Raw genomic sequence first — 23,786 nt, 5'->3', positions numbered from 1 at the left:
TGACCGGCTGAAGTGGCAGAGGGACCCTGCGCGCTAAAACCTTGTTTTCTTAGGCATCCCGGGAAAATTTTCATCTTTTTGATAACTATTGACATATGAGATCATCTTGTCCTTCCTGCTAACTTTCATTTTCTGAAGTTTAATTTCAGCACTGTCTTTTTCAAGTTGTGATTTGCTTACTTATTTTTTGTTATTTAGATATCATACTACTCATCAATTTATGGTTTCTTTCTATAGTGAAGTGACTCTATTAGCAAGAAATCAGAATATTACTAACTGTAGTGTGATTTAGTTATCATATTGCTTAAACTTATTCATGATTGCTTCCCACAAGGTAGATTGAGCTGAAGGGTAAAGGATCAGAAGAGTTGAAGTAGTGTGATTAGTTTCCTTTCTGCAATTTAATTTCTTGCAATTTAGTTATCATATTGCCTAAACTTATTCATGGTTGCTTCCCACAAGGTGGATTGAGCTGAAGGGTAAAGGACCAGAAGAGTTAAAGTAGTGTGACTAGTTTCTTTTATGCAATTTAATTTCTTGCCATTTAGATAGCATATTGCTTGACTTATTCATGATTACTTCCCACAAGGTAGATTGAGCTGAAGGGTAAAGGACCTGAAGAGTTTAAGTAGTGTGAATTAGTTGCTTTGTTTTTGGTTTGAGTTGCTTTAAGTTCAGTTTTTACTTTCTTTTCATTCAGCAGCAAGGATACTGGGCCATTGTCATTAATTCACTGTTTGATGCATTTACTTTCTCTTAAGAATTGATTTCAGTTTAGTTGTTCTAAAGCTTTCTTCTTGAGCACTTTCAAGTTTGAGAAAATCACTGTAGAAACCACCATCACCATCCATACTCCATACTTCACTTTCATTTTCGCCATCACACATTAGGGAAAGATAAATCCAAAAACAAACTAAAAAAAACTCAAAAACGACAAAAGATTAAGGAAATGGTTATCTAGTACATATAGTACACTTCACTTCGTCAGTTTACGAACCCCGGATTGACATTTTAAATAGCAATTTAGATCACACTAAATTGACCAAACAGTAATTTATACCCATAGGCTTTCTGAGGGCCTATCACAAATATTAGGTTCCTTAATATATTTACCCTACTATCATGTGCAAGCAAAGAAATGAATGAAAAAGAAGAGGGATTATATAGTGCACCTTTTAATTGAGAGGTGGATGATCGATGTGGTTAGCTAAGGGTGCTCCAGATATCCTTGCTCCCAAGCTCCTTGCATAAATTTCCTACACAAACAAGAACTCACACAACCCATCTTCCTGCAACACTCGTTGGCATTAGCATAATAAACCAAATTCAAATACATTAATTAATGAAGAAAAACAATTTTTTGTCAGGGGAGGGAGTAGATTTCTTATATTATAGCATAGAATTGAAAAATTTTATCCTCCATAATCCTTGGTCCTTGGTCCTAACTTTCATCATAGTTCGTTGTCAAGGCTCACAATGTCTGCAACTTATCATAAGGAAGCTCACAAATCCATATTTCGGCAGCACTTTGTTACAATAGACTTTCCTCCCTTTGTTCCATTGAGGGAATTACTTTAACAGATAACTGGAGAAGTGATCACATTGCATCTAGCCACTTTGTTGACCATGTTTTATATGGTCCTTTCATCCTTATCCTTGAAAAGTGATCAAATTTGACCTTGTTTTTTCTTATCCATTCACATTGCCTCTTCAACTCTCTTTTGTAGAGTAATTGGACAGTTCTTGGGCCCTTCAACTCTCCCTGTCAAGTCATCAAGAGAATTTTTAGGCATAACAACACTATCTGCTAGTGTTTGAGGAGCATTGAATGTGATAAACATTAGTTTTATGAAGTTTCCATGGACCAATTTCTGCATTCCAATTTTCAATATGATGTTCTTCCCTAATGAACCCAAGGCATGACATTTTGAGATATAACAATCTCCTTATCCATAGATGACATGTATACATCGAGAATAGATATAATTTGACCTTTTTGCAAGATTTTTTATTTTGTTTATTTAATGTTGAGTCGAAAATTAAAGTTCTAGATTTACCTCCAAATCATTTCATAAACTTCATAAACTTCATTTTGAACCTCTTGAATCTTTTTCTATTCCATCACATTGCTTCTATAGCCATTTTCCAATCCTAGTAGTCTTTGTGAATTTCATTATAGTCTCCTCTGCCAAGATTATTCTTGGTGTTTCTTTTTTATATTGTCTTTAACTACAGATGATTTGGTTCCAATAACAATACCTTTTTAATTCCATGAAACCAATTTCATTGTTCATAATGGGTTGTGGAAGATTCCCCTTGCAAGGGCACTTGTTTTCTGATGGATTTTGTGCTTTAGTATCTAAACTAACATTCTCGGGATGGTTTGTTGAGAACTTTGACTTGTTCTTCTCTTACAACTTCAGCTACTTTTGTTCCAGATTTACATGGGAGTTATCCTTCTGATGCCCCCTATCCTTTCTCCTCATCAATTGTGTCCTTTATCTTTGCTTCTTGTGATATGTGATTTGGGAAGGTGAATTTGACATCTCGTTGACGATGTTGGAAATCTGCCAACAAATAGGGTCTCCCCAGTACGACGTCCCAACTAGACCTCACACCATTTTGAGTATGAGCTCCATCCAGATAATAGATCCGACCACCATTATTCTTAGGGATTTTCCTTGGCTACAATTATCAACATAAGAGATTATGCAAACAATATTTGAAACAAGCAAGTTGACATAGTGAGGCATACGATTGTAATGTATATAACGTACTTTCACACAAGGAAAAAAAATTACAGTGAGCCTCTAGAAGAAAAGTAATAGTACTATCCTAAAAGAGACACACAAGATAATGGAAATAACCATTGGTTAACCTATAAAGTAATTCACAATATAGAAATGATCATAAAATCATGTAACAACATGCATTCAACAAGATGCATACTGAAGTCAAAAAAATAGTTCATTTCTATTAGTATGTGTAAACATAACCTCAAACAATGAAAGAATAGTCTTACAAGCATTCATGATATATGCATGAAAGTGCATTGGCTCCAAGATCTTCATATATTAAATGAAAGTTCCAAGATACATGATTACAACGATGCAACACTAGTCCCAATATTGGAACATTAAGTCACCACTTTCTCCTCCAAAGAATGATCTTCTCTCCTATGCCAAGCCAGAGAAGCAAGGGTGAAAAGTCCAAAGTCCTTTCTCTTGAGCTATGAGGGCTATTTATAACAAATGAAGTGACTCTCCACTTCCCATGTGACTCTTGGCCTCCCTCATAACTCTTGAGCTTTTATTATGACTTTTTGAATTCCTATGTGACCTTTCATATTCCATGTGGGACCCTTGGGCTTCTAGACATTTTAGATTTTATCATTTTTTGAAATTACATAATTACATTCCATGAATGACGTTGAAAAATACATTGAAACATATGACTTTTGTGGTGACACTTTGAGAAGCCATGACTTGGTGATAGTGACATAATACTTCATTTCATCAATTGCATGCTCTTCTCCTTGCTGCTATGACTTTGACTTCATCATTGGATATATCTTTGCTTGTACTTCATCTTCACCCTCCAAAGGGTCTAGATAAGTGTTGGAACCTTCGATCCCACCATGAATTTCCATCTCTTTATCTTATTCCAAGACTCCTTCATGATGGCTCCTCCTTTTGCTTCTTCTTCACAAGTTCCTTCTTGTAATCTCTCCTTGATAACCTCCCTTGAGCATCACCCTGCCATGATGAGATTATAATACCTACGAATGAATTCCACTCGTGACAAGCCAATGTCAACCCAAAAACCACCTATTCTAACTTTGCTTGCTCATGGAAGATGTTGACTGTGATGGGACAATGGGCAAGGGTTTTAAGAGAGAGAGACATTAGGAACTGTAGAGTTGAGCTCAATAGTGACCAAGGGATTACCATATTGTCCATTGGAACTATGCAATGCACAATAGAGAGAGGATCTTCAAATTTTTGTGCAGTGGGCAATTCCATGAGACAAGGATGATGATCTCGCTAACTGAGGACGCACACTGTGGTTCTCAAGTAAGGGTAGACAAGAATTGTGAAGTTGAGCTTCACGGGGACTGAGGGATGGCCTCACTATCCACTAGAACTATACAATGTGTAGTAGGAGGCAAGATAGGACAAGGTATTACACAGTGATGGGTTTTAGTCAGCAAGAGAGACAAGACTATCCATTGTAATTGTGTAGCACGCAATGATTGAGGACCATACTCCAAGTAGTACATAGTTGAGGGTTGCAATGACCTAGAGGTGGACCTATTGTCCATTAGAAGGCTCACTTGGTGAAGGGATTGTGTATTTTACTAGTGCAAGTAACATAAGGTTGGGTCATTGTACCTTGAGGATGCTCACTTTACCATGAAGGGGAGAGAGCTTTTGTAGTACGCAATTCTCTTCAATAGTGGTTAGGAGGAGGATCCACTATCCACTAGAACTATACCATGTGCAATGAAGGAAAGAAGGATTCTGTCTTGGGCGCAGTTTACAAGGGTAAGCGGGAAGAGATTGAGGGACAATAGTTTAAGATTGTGCAATGTGTTTGTGAAATAGGTTGCCCTTAGGATGGCGTAGTGTGTAGTTGTAAGAGGTAAGGGATACATCCTTGTTGGCTTACAATGCACAATGCACTCATCCTTTAGTTGCGAGTTTAGCTATGCAAAGTTTGAAGACACGAGAAAGCCCAAAAATGGCTAAGTGTTGGATCAATGTAACAAGAGAGAACACATTATATAAACAAGTTTCAAAACAGATTCATACACATGTATATCATCAAACACAAGCCAAGAGAATGCACAATGTTGAAGATCCACATGCATACCTTGAAACAACAACAAAGCGACACTTATTTCTAAGTGTGATAGTTAAAACATAGCTCTGTGACACTTAGAATACAAGTTTGAAACCAAGCATTGACTATAGCCAGAAAGTGTGCTAAGCTATTGGAAAACATATAGCACATATTTGCATGATAGATAGGATCAAATAATGTAGAATAGCATGCTAGAACTACCTCTTGTGGTACGTGAAAGTGTTTTAACGAGATATGGGGAGATAGGCAAAATCTACACATGCAAAGGTGAAAAAAATCAAAAGAAACACTTGCAACAGTAAGAATAAGTGAAAACGACACTTGCAAAAGCTAAATAAAGTGAAAGAAAGAAAAATCGACACTCTCGAAAGTGAAAGAAAGCAAAAGCGACACTCTTGAAAGTGAAAGAAAGAAAAAGCGACACTCTTGAAAGTGAAAGAAAGCAAAAGCAACACTCTTGAAAGTGAAAGAAAGCAAAAGTGACACTCTTGAAAGTGAAAGAAAGAAAAAGAGACACTCTTGAAAGTGAAAGCAAGCAAAAATGATAGCCACAAAGTGAAAATGACACTTACAAAAACAAAAGTGCACAAAAGAAACAGTTGGGAAACTCACCCAGATGATGGTATATTTGCAACTAAGAGTGAGGGAGACTATTAACTGAAATTGTGTACTAACTGTCCACATGGATTGCACATTCATTGTCCTTGTCAACTGCGCAAGTATTGTCATCAGGGACTGCACGATGTCTAAAACTTGCGCAATATCTGCCACTAAATACTGCACAATTATTGTTACCAAGGACTGCATAGGAAATGTTTACCAAGACTACATAATGTTTGTCTTCAAATGATAGACATGGACTGCTAAGATTGCTAGAAATAGGTGCACTTGTAAATGTATCAAAAATCTAAGCATGTGTAAGAAACTGGGTTCAATAGTTAGAATCATAGGAGAAGACTTGAACACTTAGCAAAACATCAATAGACCATGAAGCGAATCACAAGGAGGCTCCAAAATTCAAGTGTAAGCAAAATTTTGGAGGGTGTTTGTCGTAGAAACAAAACATCCTTAAATTTTTCTACTTCTTCCATACCCAAAGAGGAATCCTCTTTTCCATCATTCAAAGGAACTCCCAAACCTTCATTTCCACTAGAACCACCAATAGGTTTTAACATTTTGATTTTTAGAGGTTTCTCCCATGATTTGGACATAAGGGGGCTCTCCCACAGTAGAATGTATTCTATCTTATACACAATTTTTAGGTGTTGTTTTGGACTCTAATTTGCTTTCTAATCAATAAGGACATCATCTTTTGTTAGTGACTATTCTAGAGGTCGAGGGTTCTTTGGCTTGTTTCACACTCATTATTTCACATTGTATCCTTGATTTATCCCTTTCGAGGTCAATTACACATTTGTATTCAAAAGCTTGGTATTTTTCTCCCAAATTTACAGAGGGTGTTTCTGTATAGGTACCCTAAGTTGTTTCTCTTCTTTTCCATCTACTGTTATTTGTTGAGAATTTATTTTTTACAATATTTGGTGAACTGCCCGTGTGGAAAGACATGCATTTGAAAGGCAATTGTTCATAAACTAGTTGTTGAATGTATTTCATTTATCAATTTCAATACCTACAACTTTGGGCAACCCTTTCTCAAGTTTTACCACCACATAGATCCTTACACATTAGAACAAGTTCTCATTTGGCTCTCCCTTATCAATAAACTTCCCTAGGGAATTAATAGTACATCATGGGGCATCATCATTACAACAATGGAGTGGAAGGTGGGGCAAATGTGCCCATACTAGAATAGATAAAGGAATGCCATCCTTTAGGTTGAATTCAAGAGTCCATATGTTGAAATACAAACCCTTGTCCACCAAGAAATATGGGCCACTTCAAATAAATCGATCTCAATATTCTTTTGGCTCAAAAAGAAAAACATAAAATCTTATCCCACAAAGGAAGTGTTGAAGTTTCCCTTTAACACTGGTTTCCAATATTTATTGATCCAAGTTGCAATCGTGTTTGGAGAAGGACACATCCCTTTAAATTTACCAACTAATCCTCTTTCAACAAAGGCAAGAGATTTCTTCCAGGTGATGGAAGGATGAATTTTAGCAATATGGATTTTATTTAGTTACTCAACAAAACAAGTAGATGGGGCTTTAACATGCAGATAAAATTTACCACAATTGCTTGAAAAACCATTGTTTCTTCATCTAGGGGGGGTTTCAGTCCCCCCTTCCTTGCCAACCGCTCCATTACTCAAGGCCATATATGGTGGGAAATTGCAGGGAATCCAACAAGCCTTGGGATAGGGTTTTTCCAATTCACCAGAAAATAAGTTAGGGAGACAACCTTGCACAAGGATGAGAAATTTCTTTTAGTTATTAAATCCATGATCATCATAAGTTTGTGAGCTCATTATTTTTTCTCATGCTCCTTAATTTTCACCGAGTAAGGTTATGAAGCTTAATCTAAGCATACAATATATAATTACAAGTGTATTAAGTAGGGGACAAGGTCAGCCCCAAGGGTTAGCTCAATTGGTCGAGTTCCTGTCGCTAAATCACCTCACTCATGGAAGGTCACGGGGTTAATTCTCCTTGAAGCCCTTAGGGTTTGGCTCGATTGATAATTTGGTAGGATGTGATTCCTTCGGGTGGATCTGATTGGATATTTCTTTGGAAAAGCCCCAAGGTTTAGCCCAATTGGTTGATTTCCCATTGCTAAAGCACCTCGCCAATGGGAGGTCATGGGTCAATTCTTCTCGACACGCTCGAGGTTAGGCTCTGCTAATAACATGGTCGGATGTGATCCCTCCGAGTCAATCTACCCTAATATTTCCTCAAAAAAAAAAAAAAAAAAAAAAAAAAAAAAAAAAAAAACTAATGATGATAATAATAATAAATATGTAAAAATATAAGGGACAAGCCTTCCCTTGTATCCCTCCTCTCTCCCTTTATTTCTTTTGTGGTCCAATACCACTCAAAAGTTTCATAAGTAACCACTCCATCAACCATAACCTTTTTCAATAAAATACTATATTTTTTTTAACAAAAACCCTTTTAACTCCTTGTTACACATGCGTTAAAAACACACATAAATAAGCCATAGTCTAAATCTTCTCCAGTCTCACCTTTTTTCAACTGATATTTTCCAATCAATTTACCCAAAATCCAATAGGAATTCATTGAAATCACAAGTTTGAGCTATGGAATCTGCATAATCCAAGTCTTGTACGGGTCTTTAAAGGTGTTGAACGCATAATTCAAGAACAATTTTTAAATAACAAAAAAACCATGATTTCGCCAAAAAAAATATTACTAGTTTCCAATGAAAAAAGCCAAAAGGTGGAAGAGTTACAATGTACACATGAACAATGGATAACTTTAAAGAAATGTGATTATTGAAAATTCCTTCTCAATCTTAATTTTATACTCAAGTTAATAAGATATTATTTATTTTATTTTCTTTTCTTTTAATTATTTTTGTGATTCATGGTCCCAAGAGATCGGTGATCGCTACGTCCATGAAATATTTATACCAGGAAAATATACTCGAAAGGGTCACTTCCTGCTAGCTCAACCACTTAGCTTGACCCCGAGAGTGTTGAGAGAATTGAACCTGTGACCTCTCAATTGAAAAGGTGTTTTAACGATGGGGACTTGACCAACTGAGCTAACCCTCGAGGCTAAGATATTATATCATTTCATAGTTAAATGTTTTGAGTTTGTTAATGAAGAGGCACAATTCTCAACTCTTTGATAATGTATAAAAATATTCATTTTTATATAAAAAGAGAGAAATTTGAACTTTACATTTCTTTAATGTGCAAGTAAATATACTTATGAAAGATATTTTTGAATGTAAATGTTGTTTTAGTTTTGAATCTCGTACAACAATTTTTTTATTATATTTATAAGCACTTTTTGGGCCAAGAGACACTCTCCATCCCAGTATGACAATGATGTTGCAATGTCAACATAAACATTTTGACTTGCTCAAAAATAAAATATATAAAAACAAAATTAAAAGAAATAAAAGGTGCAAATCTCTCGATAATTAAAATAAGAAAAAATAACAAAATATAATTAATAATTATAATTTTAACTATAAAATTATAAAGTTAAATTAAACTATAAAATTATTATTATTTACAAGCCCATGGTACTGCATGGCCAATGGTATTTGTCTATGGTATTTGTTATGATGAAGCCTATTTAAAGGCTCAAGGAAATCTACTATGGAATCCAAGAGTATCAACTTAGAACCATCTTCACTACAGACTTGATCCCTCTTTCAGCTAGGTAGATTTGGATTTAAGATGGATCTAAGTTGGTTATGGTGCATAATGAGGGAGATGCATAATTCCTTTTGTGCTTAGCATAAGTTGACACATAACATATAAAAATTAAAAACATTCCAATATATTTTTTAAAGAAATGGATATGATGGTCTATATTAAAAAATAAACATGGGATCCAGCCCATAATCGTTATATTTCTTCAAAGATGTCAATATTCCTTCTAAGTTTGAGATTGGGCAGATTGACCCAATCCAAACCCTCAAAATGGGTACTCCATGAGACAAAAAAATTATTCCCTTTCAAGCTAATATTTTCCAAAATATCCCCAAGATCCAAATACATTTACATTCCATTTCTTACTGCTTGTCGATATGTCTTTCACTGACTTCTCGTTTTCCTTGACGAGATGTTTTTGCCCTTTTCCTAAAAAGGATCCAACCCATGTTTTTTATTGACTTCAAGGGGTCGTATATGTTTTCTTTCTCACTTTCGGTAGGTTCTTCCTCATCTACATGATTTGTACATGGGCCTCCTTTGTCTTTGAATCTAGTGGATCCACTTTGATATGCTTCTTCATGACTGTTTTTTCTTCCTTCTTCTGAGCCATGTTCCTTGTCAAGATCTTCCATGATTCCCCCAATGGATCCTTTAGTTTCCTTGGGATGATGTCAAACATGTTTTTTGGACTGGATGAAGGGATTTCCATTGCTTTCTGCACTAATAGAATAGTTCCTTCTCCATGTGATGGAATAGTGTTTTTATTTTTCCCATCTAGCTTGTCTTCTTCTCCTTTTCTTGGCTCTTGAATATCCTCAACCTCCTATTGAACATTTACCACTTCTTCCTTAGGGGATTATTTTTCGTTGTCATTATTTGTTACTTCTTTTTCATTTTCCTCTTGTGATTGTAGAATCTCAAAAGGATTTGATGAGGTTGAAATTGCATTCTAACCATGATTTGATTGAGTTTTACATGTCTACTGCTTTTCCTTTGTTTCCCCCCTTCCTCTATGTCTTTAATTGTTCCTATTGTGTTTTTGTTGTTCCCTCACCTTTTCATGATTTAGCCTTCTTGTAATTTCTTGTGAAATGACCATATTCATTGCATATCTGACATTTGAAAGGCAATTTTTCATAGCCCAAAACATGATGTTGGATCCACCCACCCTCTATGAGGTTGATCTCCATAGGTAGGCCCTTCTCCAAATCTACTTCCACACAAATATTTGCACAAGCAAACTAAGAACCCTTGGGTTCAACTCTGTCTAGATAATTCCCTAGACCATTCCAATCGCTCTTAGATAGTCATTACTCTAACATGATAGATGGAATCTGGAAATCTTTACCAAGATAGGTGTTGCATTCAGAATATCATCATATAGATCAAAGTATAATGACTAATATTCAGGTACATTCCTTTCAACCCACACAAATACTTATCATTTATGAATATTACATCTTTGTCTTCTTTGTATTCAAACAAGAAAGCACAGAAATTGTTCCCATAGGGAAATAAGTCAATATTCCATTTCATCACAGGCTTCCAAATTTTGTCTAGCCATTGATCCATAGATCTAGGGGACGTCCACAGTCAAGTGAATTTCCCTACTAAGGTCCGATTAGAAAAATGCAAAGGATCTCATTAAAACCTTGGAGACAGTGCCACAAAGGGAATGGTTTCTGCCTTCTTAACAAATCTAGTTTGTTCTTCTTTCGTCCTTGATTCTTGAAGAGTGATGCTACAAGAGCTTAAAATATCGATGCCTTGTCTGGCACAGGGGTAAAATCCCCCTCTAATCTAGACATTATGATTTCTTAGTTAGGCTTTACATCTCCTTACATAGCACAACTATGAACAATGTATATCTTGATCAACAACAACACATGTCAAATAACAAGCAACATGACATGGCACCTCAGACCGGTCATGAAGTGAGGCATCAACAACATTTTTTTATCCTCCAAAATGAAAATCTAAATGATGTCAAAGCTTCAAACCCACCACCAATTAGACATTCCCACATATCACCACACAAATTCTTCAGACAAGGGACTCGGCTACAGAATGATGTAGGTGGCTAGGGAAACCCTAACCACAACAAAACAAACCAGAGCTCCATTATTAAAATTGTATCCCTCATAAAATGTTGATGTGGAACTAACAACCTCCCTAGATATATGCAATGTCCTTCAAGCCACCTATATCAGAAATTCATAGTTCAACCTAGGACTGAGACGTCCAGATATCACAGAAAACCAGAATCTTGATCCCAGACTTCAACATGACACCTATCCTTCCAGCCTTACTATGACGGGCTATGTGTGTCATTTTTTGGGATTTGAACATGGGTAGAGAGGGAGTTAATGACCTATCTCAACCACTCGATATAACCTTACTTCACAAAATATATAAATATTAACCACAAATAAAATATTTCGATATCAACTTTATATAAAATGTCTATATATCTATTATGATAATGATGTTGGTTCTCATTCTCTCACACTAATATATATATATATATATATGTATATGTATATGTATATGTATATGTATATGTATATGTATATGTATATGTATATGTATATGTATATGTATATGTATATGTATATGTATATGTAAAAACAAATTATTATGAAATATTAATGTCAAAAAACTATTTCAATGTCATTTACAAAAAATATTTCAATATCATTTTTTTATAAAATATCTATATTTATATAAATGTGCGTGTATGATAATGATGATATGTGTGTTGATGATGATGACTATATATCTAAATGTATATGTGTAAAGTATAAACATTTTACTTTTTGGTCCTTATCACTAAAATTTGTTGATGCTTAAATTTCAGTTTTAAATGTATGAATGGATTTAGCTCCCTTAAAAACCCTTTCGGCACTCGGATTGTATAGACTCAAAAACTGAAATTTACAATTTCAATATTTTTTTTTTGGATTTGGGTCTAATTGATCTAAAATATGAAAATATTCTTATTTAGACTAAGTTTATATAAATTAATTGAAATTCAAAACATTCATACTTAGTCCAAAAATTCTTTTTACATTAGCTATGAAATAGATGTGTAATTATTTTTGTGCTCAACATAGAGTTGACACATGATATTTCAAAAAAAAAAATGATAACAAAATATACTTCAATATTCACTTTAAAACAAATGTATTTCCCCTGATGGGGGTGTGCATGCATTGGTACAAATGGCATGTAATTGGCTATCCGAGTCTGCCTCCCCTCCATGCGCATATTAACGTTGCAGCGATGACAAGACCTGATACTTACTCCTCTGGCGTGACACTCCTCCTCAAGCGCTCTGAGGATAAATTCCAACCCCAGTACATGATTTGGCTCAATTTGATAGTTTAGGCAATGAGTTTGGGTGGTAAGGAGTTTGATAGCGGCCAGGTTTGTGCCTATGGCGCCTCACTGAGGCTTTGGCCTTGGGTGAGGAAGGAAGATGACACTTGTAGTAGCTTGAAGTGACTTGACACCATTCTCTTGGTTTTTCATTGAGTCCTTGGTATGCAGACAATCGTGGTTCAGTTATGCTCAGTCACTTCTGGTGGAAACAAGCCCTTTTTATCACTCTGCCAGCTCCTAGCTCCTCTCCTGCTCGAGCGGACCACTGCAGGTCTTTACAGGTGTGTGGGTTTTTATTTGGCATTTGGTAATTTATACTCTGAGGTTGGGTCTCTCCTTTGGCCCGAAGGACTTTACAGTCTCTCAGCTAGCATTTGGGGGTGGGGGTTAGTGCATGTGCGACTTTGGGGTGGTGTCTCAAAAGTATTTTACTCCAGCACCTGGGTTGGGTAAACGGGAGCCCCTCTCACCTTCCTGGTAGTAGTATAGGGATAGTAGCTCATCCCTACTCGGGTATATGGGTCAATGGGTTTGGAGTATATTTCTTCCTTTGCAGGTATTCGACAACTTTCTCTACATGATCCCCCTATTGTGAGCTGCCACCATCCATGCACGGCATAATTCCTTACCAGTGGGGCCACCCTCATCACAGGTGTGGGCAGCAAGCCCAGGAAGGGCATCATGTACCAGGCCATCTTTCATCCTCTGCTACCTCTTCCATTCAGGAAACAAAGGATGTTGAGGCTCTTTCCCATCTAATTAGCCAGGCCACCTAGTAGCTCTTGCCTCTATGGAATTGATCGCTAACTAGCTGCGGCACATACAAATTGACATTGGCATTCTCTGGGATCACATGTACGAAGACCACAGTGAAATTATTGATTATCTCATTGAAATTCAATAGAGCCAGAATACCATTCTAGAGTAGTTGGACAACCTTCAGCACAATGAACGTCGCATAAATGACCATCTCCACAGCTTAGAGGCACGGGTGGAACATATTGACTTCCACATTCATGACTGTGTTGGCTACTTTGCAGATCCCCCATCCCCCTCCTTGATACGATGCCATCAGTTCTTGTTTCTTTTTGTGTCTCTCACAGTCTGCGAAGGCCTCAGAGCCATCCAAAAATAATATATGTAAATTGTCTATCTTGGTATTCTCCAGCCCCCAATCTCAAAAAGTTTGGTCGGAATGAGGGAGTGGGGGTTGTTGAGAGAATTTTTGTATGCTATGCTATTTTGAACATCTAATGAAAGCCATTTTGAACGACAATACATACATACATACATACATACATACAAACATACATACATATATATATATATATATATATATATATATATATATATATATATATATATATATATATATATTTATGTATGTATGTATGTATGTATGTATGTATGTATACATGTATGTATGTATCAACTTTACATACACATGTTTGAAAGTAAAAATATCGTATTCTATTTGTATAGGTGCTTTTTACATCCTAGAATAGGGAGAGGTACTTAACATAGAGTTGGAATGTAACATTTAAAAAAAATAAAAATCAATATTAATCTTAAATAAAATATTTGAATGTCTATCTCAAATCAACTATTTTAATATCACATATACATACACACACATATAATAAATTTCTTATGATTTAATATGTCAATGATGTGTTGGGTGTGAGGGAGATTGTGTAATTCCTTCTTCATTGACACATGACCCTGAAAAAAATACTAATAATAAAATATTGCATTGTCCACCATAAATAGAATATTTCAATGTCCGGCTTAAGTAAAATATGTTTACATCAACTTTATAAAAAAATATTATTATGTTCATTAGTGCTTCGTGCATTAGAGTATGAGAGATGTGTGTAATTTGTAGAATGCTTAATATAGAGTTGACATGTAACATTAAAAAAAATAATCAATATAACCATATATAAATACTTGAATGTCCACATTAAGTGAAATCTCTCTCTCTCTCTCTCTCTATATATATATATATATATAGAGAGAGAGAGAGAGAGAGAGTAATTAAAACATTTGAATGGTGTGTTGTTTCTTTTGTGTGTAAAAGCTCAGTTGATCATTATATTAAGAAAAAGTTACAAACAATATGTCCTTGTGTTGTTGGTTGGCCTATAGAGGATCCTGACCAATAACACATATTTAATGCCTTGATATTACATAGATTCACTCTGATCATAGCATTTGACAAAGAAAAAAGGATGTCTAGTTTAGACAAAAAAATACAGGCACTAAGGCCATTACTTCATAAATTGAATTTATTTGTGTGCATCTGAGTATGAGATTGAATGGAGGACTAGATTATCGTCATTCCCCGAGGATAGGGGAGCAAGACTTGGTTGACCAAGATATATCCCCAACCATCAATAAACGTAGTACCTAGAATCGTTGTTGATGCCACAAGTGCATGGTTTCTTTGTTACATGGCCTGGAGGCACGAACCTAGCCACAACCTCGAGCCTGAAGCGATGTATTGACCACGATCACAACCTTAGACATGATTCATGGTCACCCACCGTGGGGGTGATTTGAATGTTGTGTTGTTAATTCTAAGGTAAAAGTGTAATTCTAAGGTGTGTGTGTGTGTGTCTATACACACACACACACACGCATATCTATATATATATATATATATATATATATATAGTTGTGTATGTGTGTGAGTGTGTGTGTGCCTATGTGTCTGTGTGTGCACACACAAACACACAGACACACAGATATATCTATATATATATATATATATATACAAAGAGAAAGAGAGAGAGAGATGCATTCCTTGATGGCATTGGGCACAAAGGACGAAGGGGTCTCTTGGGGTGAGCTTCGTTCTTTGTGCCCAATGCCATCAAGGAATGCATCTCTCTCTCTCTCTCTCTATATATATATATAGAGAGAGAGAGAGATATATATATATATATGTATATAGAGAGAGAGAGAGAGAGAGATGCATTCCTTGATGGCATTGGGCACAAAGAATGAAGGGGTCTCTTGGGGCGAGCCCATCACCATGATGATGTGATGGGAATTAAAGGGCAGGGGGCATGGCTCTCCTATGGCATACATTTGCATGTGGTTATCCATCTAGCTACTAAATGATCGTAGAGGGTGGTGGGGAGAGTCATAAACCTGGATGTCTACTTGGGAGGTTGGGTCTGGTCTGAGCTCTAGGAGTCTACCTCCTTATCATTGGTGTTTGTGCTCAACTCCTAGGCTAAGAATGTTGTGCTTTGTCTAGGGTTTGACGGGAGGAGGAATATGTTGAAAGTTTGGCGTAGAGAGGTGAATCTAAACAATGCGTTTGATCTGAAAATGGGGCACTTAGGCTACTTGTCTAACTTAAAAGCACCTCTCCCACTTCCAAAGCTTAAATATTCCCAAGTCTTTATGATTAACCAATGCAGAATTAAATATGTGCTTGAAAATAATGTGTATGCTTATGGTTTTTTTAAACTGTTTATGTGTTGTAAATTGATTTTCTTTAACTAATATAAAACATATAACAGTGAAACAATGGAGCAAATGAGCATCACACATAAGGCAACAAGTTTAATATGGATTTCACCCAAAACTCTTGGACTACATCTCCTTGAGCTCTAGTCAACTCAACTAGGCTCTCTGGGATTATGGTCTAAGTTCTTTTACAAGCTCCACGCTCAACTCCACTAGTTTACACAGAACACAATGGGTTCAGAACACCATCTTATCCCCTGGCTCTGAAGCTCTCAACTTTCTGGCTCTAGGCTCTGGCTCTGGCGCTCAGCCCTAGCTCTGGCTCTTTGGCTCTGGCTTTTTTGGCTCTAGCTTTGGCTTTCTGCAACTTTAAGCTCTCTGGCTTTTCACTTGACCTCCAAGTGACTCCAAAGACTCCCTCAGCTGCTCTGCGCATTATCTTTTTCGCTCCCTCTGCTCTCTTTCTTCTGCCTTCTTTGAGGTACTTTTCTGGCTTTTCGGCTACCCCAGCCGTTTCTCTACGTATCATCATCTCTCTGCGCCTCTGTGGCTTCCCTACTCCTTGTCAGTTCGACTGGCCATCTAGCTTTGTGGCTCTGTGGCTTCAAAATGCATCATTGCCTGTAAAAACACCTACTTGCAGCGTGGCATGATGATCAGGAGCAGTTACAAAGGTTTCGGGGCATTTTCATAGGCAAAAAATCAAAAATTGAGAAAATACCATTACACAGAGAATTTCTGCAAAATACATTATCGGGCATGATTTTTGGACTTGAAATCCCATTCAATCACCCCTAAAATCCCTATTGGGTCTGCCATTAGGCGTTATATTGCATCGCATTAACGTATTGGGTGAGATCCCAAATACACGGGAAAACATTCAAAAACCCGACAAAATCCTTTTTATCGAACTTCAAATTATATCGAAATCGCCCTAATATCGCATCGGGTCCGCCTTGGGTCGCTTTCACAAGCTCCACCATCGATCTGGGTGATCTCCGATCCAACGGTCAACATGCGGTTTCGAGCGGCTTAAGGGTATGGAGGTTACTCGCCCGAAAAGGCAGTTTTCCTCTCTCCTCCACTAGCCACGTGTCGTTCATTGTATGGGATTGGGCAGAGCCGGCCCAATACCATTTACCACCTGAGGCCCACCCATAATCCTGCTTTATTGGAACTCAAATTTTATAAATCGCGCCTATAATTCCCCTTCGGGTCCGACTTTATCGCTTCGGGCGTCTTTCCCTTGTATTTCGGTTTTTACACCAAAATGCGCTTATACACAGGAAAGTCAATTTATGGCGGAACTCAAATTTTATAATGTCGTGCTTATAAATCCATCGGGTCCAGCGTGTTATCGCCCCTTTACATCGCTGCGATGCGATATATCGCAATCGCAAGTCGCATTGACCCAGGTGTCCGTCCCTTGTCTCATGCCACCGCCGATGTCGATCCGCCGATATCGGCGATCGCAATATCACATCGGCCCAGGGTCCTTACCTTTACTCGTGGCACCGCTGACGCCAATCCGCTGATATCAGTTATCGCAATTGCATTTCCCGGGGTCTCGCCATCGAACACAGGCCTATCTGACCCGATATGTTGGGGATCAGCAATCGGGGGTTTCTCCCCTTTCCTCTTAAGTCTGCCTTTTGGACCTCGTCCGATGCGATTTCCCTTTATAAGGGTTTTTTGCCCATTTTAAGGGATTTTGCCTCTTTTTCCAAAGAACAAAGGGCATCTTCTTTCTGCGATAACTTCTGCATCCTAAGTCCATTTTTGCCCATTCAAGTTGCAGTAGATTCATAATGAAAAAGGTCTCTGCCATGGGGATATTTCTAGAAACTTCCTTGGACTTTCATTTTCCTCTGTGAGGAAAACTTAGACTTAGGAGTCTATCCAAAATCCATTTTGGATCAATGCTGGAAAATGGTAAAGGAAGTAGTTTGTCATCCTGTCTTGTCTATTTTGGCTCGATTACGTTGGCTTTTTTCTTCCTAGCTTGTTTTCGCATGTCTTTCATTATTCCTAGTAATGCTAGTCCTAATTTAGTTGGTATGATTGTCAATTATGGTGCGTTATGGTCTGGGGTTGATTTGGTGGAAATTGGTCCATTTAAAGGTGTTGAATCTTTAAAGATTTTGAATGCATAATCCAAGAACACATTTTAAATAACAAAAAAAACATGATTTCACCAAAAAAAATATTACTAGTTTCTAATGAAAAAAGCCAAAAGGTAGAAGAGTTATAATGTACACATGAACAATAGAAAACTTTAAAGAAATGTGATTATTGAGAATTCCTTCTCTTTCTTAAATTTTGTACTCAAGTTAATAAGATATTATTTATTTTATTTTATTTTATTTTGTATTTCTTTATATTATTTTATTTTCTTCTTTTTTTGTGGTTCATGGTCCTAGGAGATCAATGATCGCTACGTCCATGAAATATTTGTACCATGAAAATATACTCGAAATGATCACTTCCTACTAGCTCAACTACAGAGCTTGACCCTGAGAGTGTCGAGAGAATTGAACATGTGACCTCTCAATTGAAAAGGTGCTTTAACGACGGGGACTTGACCAACTAAGCTAACCCTCGAGGCTAAGATATTATATCATTTTATAATTAAATGTTTGAGTTTGTTAATGAAGAGTCACAAATCTCAACTCTTTAATAATGTATAAAAATATTCATTTTTATATAAAAATAGAGAAATTTGAACTTTACATTTCATTAATGTGGAAGTAAAGATACTTATGAAAGATATTTTTGAATGTAAATGTTGTTTTAGTTTTGAATCTCTTACAACATAATTATTTATTATATTTATAAGCACTTTTTGCGCCAAGAGACACTCTCCATCCCAGTATGACAATGATGTTGTAATGTCAACATAAACATTTTGACTTGCTCAAAAACAAAATATATAAAAAAAAATGTGCAAATCTCTTGATAATTAAAATAATAAAAAATAAGAAAATATAATTAATAATTACAATTTTAACTATAAAATTATAAAGTTAAATTAAACTATAAAATTATTATGGTTTACAAGCCCATGGTATTGCATGGACAATGGTATTTATCTATGGTATTTGTTATGATGAAGACTATTTAATCAAGGGAATCTATTATGGAATGCAAGAGTATCAACTTAGATCCATCTTAACTGCAGACTTGATCCCTCTCTGAGCCAGGTAGACTTATATTTAAGATGGATCTAACTTGGTTATGGTGCATAATGAAGGATATGTGTAATTCCTTTTATGCTTGACATAAGTTGACACATAACATATAAAAAATAAGAACATTCCAATATATTTTTTAAATAAATGGATATGATGGTCTATATTAAAAATAGACCTAGGATCTGACCCAGAACCGTTACATTTATTCAGAGATGTCAATATTCCTTCTGAGTTTGAGATTGAGCAGATTGCCTCAACCCAAACCCTCAAACGGGTACTCCATGAAACAAAAAAATTGTTCCCTTTCAAGCTAAATATTTTCCAAAATATCCCCAAGATCCAAAAACATTTACATTCCATTTCTTACTTGATATGTTTTTTACTCACTTCTCATTTTCCTTGACGAGTTGTTTTTTCCTTTTTCCCAAAATGGATCCAACCCATGTTTTTAATTGACTTCAAGGGGTTGTATATGTTTCCTTTGTCACTTTTGGTAGGTTCTTCCTCATCTACATGCTTTGTACATGGGCCTCCTTTGTCTTTGAATCTGGGGGATCCACTTTGATATGCCTCTTCATGACTGTCTTTTTCTTCCTTCTTCTAAGCCATGTTCCTTGTCAATATCTTCCCTGATTCCCCTGATGGCTCCTTTAGTTTCCTTGGGATTATTTCAAACGTGTTTTTTGAAACCAATGAAGGGATTTCCACTGCTTTCTGCATTGATAGAATATTTCCTTCTTCATGTGATGGAATAGAATTTTTATTTTTCCCATCTAGCTCGTCTTCTTCTCCTTTTCTTAGCTCTTGGATCTCCCTGACCTCCTATTAAACATTTACCACTTATTCCTTAGGGGTTTATTTTTCGTTCTCATTATTTGTTACTTCATTTTAATTTTCCTCTTGTGATTGCAGAATCTCAAAAGGATTTGATGAGGTTGAAGTTGCATTCTTACCATGATTTGATTAAGTTTTACATGTTGTTGTTTTTCCTTTGTTTCTCCCCTTCCTCTATGTTTTTCATTGTTCATATTGTGTTTTTGTTTTTCCCTCACCTTTTCATGGCTTAGCCTTCTTTTAATTTCTTGCGAAATGGCCATATTCATGGCATATCCAACATTTGAAAGGAAATTTTTTGTAGCCCAAAACATGATGTTGGATCCACCCGCCCTCTGTGAGGTTGATCTCCATAGGTAGGCCCTTCTCCATATCTACTTCCACATAAATATTTGCACAAGAAAATTGAGAACCCTTGGGTTTAGCTCTGTCTAAATATTTCCCCAGACCATTCCCAATCGCTCTTAGATAGTCGTTGCTCCAACATGATAGAGGAAGCCTAGGAATATTTACCAAGAGAGGCGTTGCATTTAGAATATCATCATATAGATCAAAGTACAATGACCATTTTCAAGTACATTCCCTGCATCCCAAACAAATATGATTCATCTATGAATATTACATCTTTGTCTTCTTTGTATTCAAACAAGAAAGCAAAGAAATTGTTCCCATAGGCAAATAAGCCAATATTCCCTTTCATCACAGGCTTCCACATTTTGTCTAGCCATTGATCCATAGATCTGGAGGACGTCCACAGTCCAGTGAATTTCCCTACTAAGGCTCAATCGGAAAAATCCAAATAAGTTCATTGAAACCTTGGAGGCAGTGCCATAGAAGGAATGGTTTCTACCTTCTTGAAAAATATAGTTTGTTCTTCTTTCATCTGAGATTCTTGAAGAGTGATGCTACAATGGCTTGAAAGGTAGATGTCTTGTCTGGCATAGGGGTAAAATACCCCTCTAAGACAGTCATTACGATTTCTTAGTTAGGTTTTACATTTCCTTACATAGCACAATTGTGAACAATGTATATCTTGATAAGCAACAACACGACATGGCGCCTCAGACCAGTCTTGAAGTGAGGCTTCAACAACCTTTTTTTATCCTCCGAAATCAGAATCTAAATGATGTCAAAGCTTCAAACCCATCACCAATTAAACTTTCCCACATATCACCATGCAGATTCTTCAGACAAGGGACTCGGCTGCATAATGACACAAGTGGCTAGGGAAACCCTAAACACAACAAAACAAGTCAAAGCTCCATTCTTAAAATTTTATCCCTCATAAAATGGTGAGGGGGGGCTAACAACCTCCCTAGATATATGAAATACCCTTCAATCCACATATATCGGAAACTCATAGTTCAACCTAGGACTGAGACGTCTAGACATCAACAAAAACCGGAATCTAGATTCCAAACTCCAACATGACACCTATCCTTCCAGCCTTACTATAACAGGCTATGTGTGTCATTTTGGGGGATTTGAACACATGTGGGGAGGGAGTTAATGACCCATATTAACCACTCGGTATAACCTTACTTGACAAAATATTTCAATATTAACCACAAATAAAATATTTCGATATCAACTTTATATAAAATGCCTATATATCTATAACAATAATGATGTTGGTTCTCATTCTCTCTCTCACACACACACACAGATATATATATATATATATATATATATATATATTGAAAGTAAAACAAATTATTATGAAATATTAATGTCAAAAAACTATTTCAATGGCATTTACAAAAAAATATTTCAATATCATTTTTTAATAAAATATCTATATTTATATAAATGTGTGTGTATGATAATGATGATACGTGTCTATGTGTGAGATAATAATAATGATATGTGTGTGTGCTCCCATGTGTGTTGATGATGATGACTATATGTCTATATGTATATGTGTAAAGTCTAAATATTTTACTTTTTAATCCTTATCACCAAAATTTGGTGATGCTTAAATTTCATTTTTAAATGTATGAATGGATTTAGCTCCCTAAAAAACCCTTTCGTCACTCAGATTGTATAGACTCAAAGACTGAAATTTACAGTTTCAATATTTTTTTTTTTGTTGGATTTGGGTCTAATTGATCTGAAATATGAAAATATGCTTATTTAGATTAAGTTTATATAAATTAATTTAAATTCAAAACATTTCATACTTAGTCCAAAAAATATGTTTACATTAGTTATGAAATGTATGTGTAATTATTTTTGTGCTCAAAATAGAGTTGACACATGATGTTTCAAAAAAAAGTGATAACAAAATATACTTCAATACTCACTTTAAATCAAATATATTTCCCCCGATGGGGGTGCGCATGCATTGGTACAAATGGCATGTGATCGGCCATTCGGTCCTGCCTCCCATCCACGTGCATATTAATGTCATGACGATGACAAGACTCGATACTTACTCCTCTGGCACAACACTCCTCAAATGCTATGAGGATAAATGTGAACCCTGGTTCATGATTTGGCTCAGTTCAACAGTTTGGGCAATGAGTTTGGGTGGTAAGGAGTTTTATAGGGATCTGGTTTGTGTCTATGGTGCCTCACTGGGGCTATGGCCTTGGGTGAGGAATGTAGATGACACTTGCAGTAGCTTGAAGTGGATTGACACCAGTTTCCTGGTTTGTCATCGGGACCCTGGTATGCAGACAGTCGCGGTTTGGTTCTAATGGAAATAAGCCCTTTTTATCAATTTGCTAGCTCCTAGCTCCTCTCCTGCTCGAGTAGACCATCGTAGGTCTTTATAGGTGTGTGGGTTTTTATTTGGCATTTGGTAATTTATTCTCTGATTTCAGGTCTCACCTTTGGCCTGAAAAACTTTATAGTCTCTCGACCAACATTTGGGCGTGGGGGTTATGTTCATGTGTGACTTTGGGGTGGTGTCTCATAAGTGTTTCACTCTAGCACCTGGGTTGGGTAAACGGTAGCCCCTCTTGCCTTCCTGGTAGTAGTATAGGGATAGTGGCTCATCCCTGCTCGGGTCTATGGGTCTGGAGTATATTTCTTCCTTTGCAGGTATTCGACAACTTTCTCTACGGGCTCCCCTTGTTGTTAGCTGCCACCATCCATGCACAACAAATTCAACGCCAGCAGGGCCGCCCTCGTCGCAGGCGGGGGTAGTAGGCTAACGCTGGGCATCCTTTACCATGCCATCATTCATCCTCTACTACCTCTTCTAGTCAAGAAACAGAGGATGTTGAGGCTCCTTCGCCAGCTAATTCGTGAGGCCACCTAGTAGCTCCTGCCTCTATGGAATCGATCGCTTAGTAGTTGCAGCACATTCAAATTGACATCGACATTCTCGGGGACCATAAGGATGAAGACCACAATGAAAATGTTTCCTATCACACTGACATTCAATCCAGCCAGAATACCATTCTGAAGTAGTTGGACAATCTTCAGCACAACCAATGTTGCACAAACGACCATCTTCGCGGCTTAGAGGCACGGGTGGAAGATATTGACTTCCACATTCATGACTGTGTTGGCTACTTTGCAGCTACCCCTATAATGCCCCCCCATCCCCCTCCTTGATACGTTTCCAGTAGTTCTGGTTTCTTTTTGTGTCTCTCACAGTATGCTAAGGCCTCAGAGCCATCCAAAAATAATGTATGTAAATTTTCTATCTTGGTATTTTGCAGACCCCAATCTCAAAAAGTATGATTGAAATGAGGGAGTGTGGGCTGTTGAGAGCATTT

This window comes from Pinus tabuliformis, chromosome 2_1 (assembly GCF_031772625.1).
Source record: "Pinus tabuliformis cultivar Carrire ecotype Pingquan chromosome 2_1, CPIR1, whole genome shotgun sequence".
Lineage (NCBI taxonomy): Eukaryota > Viridiplantae > Streptophyta > Pinopsida > Pinales > Pinaceae > Pinus > Pinus tabuliformis.
The sequence above is the reverse complement of the archived record's forward strand: the minus strand, read 5'-3'. Positions refer to the sequence as shown.